Source organism: Lathyrus oleraceus, chromosome 5, assembly GCF_024323335.1.
Source record: "Lathyrus oleraceus cultivar Zhongwan6 chromosome 5, CAAS_Psat_ZW6_1.0, whole genome shotgun sequence".
Lineage (NCBI taxonomy): Eukaryota > Viridiplantae > Streptophyta > Magnoliopsida > Fabales > Fabaceae > Lathyrus > Lathyrus oleraceus.
Genome location: NC_066583.1, coordinates 450857197 through 450857961, shown reverse-complemented (window position 1 = coordinate 450857961; position 765 = coordinate 450857197). Strand labels below are relative to the sequence as shown.

Below are 765 nucleotides of genomic sequence, written 5' to 3'. Positions count from 1 at the left end.
TTACGCCGCTCCATCACAAGATGAACCGCATTCAAGTATTGCTCCGCCCGCAATCGAAGCAAACAACTTTGAACTTAAACCTTCGTTGTTGCAGGCTGTGCAACAGAACCAATTCTCTGGAAATCTTACCGAAGATCCAAACCTTCATTTATCCGTATTTGTCCAATACGCTGATACTGTTAAAGCTAATGGTGTCACTTCAGAGGCAATTCGACTTCGTCTTTTTCCTTTCTCATTAAGAGATAGCGCTAGAAGATGGCTTCAATCTCTTCCTTCCAACTCAGTCACCACATGGAACGAGTTGAAGAAAGTTTTTCTTGCCCGATATTTTCCTCCAAGCAAAACAGCTATGTTAAGAGCCCAGATAAACGGATTTAAACAGAAAGACAACGAGTCTCTTTTGGAAGCATGGGAAAGATACAAAGACATGATGAGACTTTGCCCACACCATGGTTTGGAAGACTGGTTAGTAATTCACACATTTTATAATGGTCTCTTATACAACACAAGGTTAACAATAGACGCCGCTGCAGGTGGTGCCCTAATGAACAAACCTTATGTTGATGCTTACCAGCTTATCGAGAGCATGGCCCAAAACCACTATCAGTGGGGAACCGAACGAACGAATGTGGAAAAACCTCACCCGAAAACTGGCATGTACGAGATAAGTAACCTTGATCACGTCAATGCAAAAGTGGATGCTTTGGTCCAGAAAATTGAAAGTTTAAACGTATCACCTCCAGCAGCCGTGGTTGCTATAACTCA

The 765-nt window shown here is 42.6% G+C and overlaps 1 pseudogene; it reads right to left on the bottom strand.

Annotated features, from left to right (window-relative positions):
* Positions 1–356: 356 nt before the first annotated feature.
* LOC127089353 (uncharacterized) lies at positions 357–456 on the bottom strand (annotated as a pseudogene).
* Between the last annotated feature and the right edge of the window lie 309 nt (positions 457–765).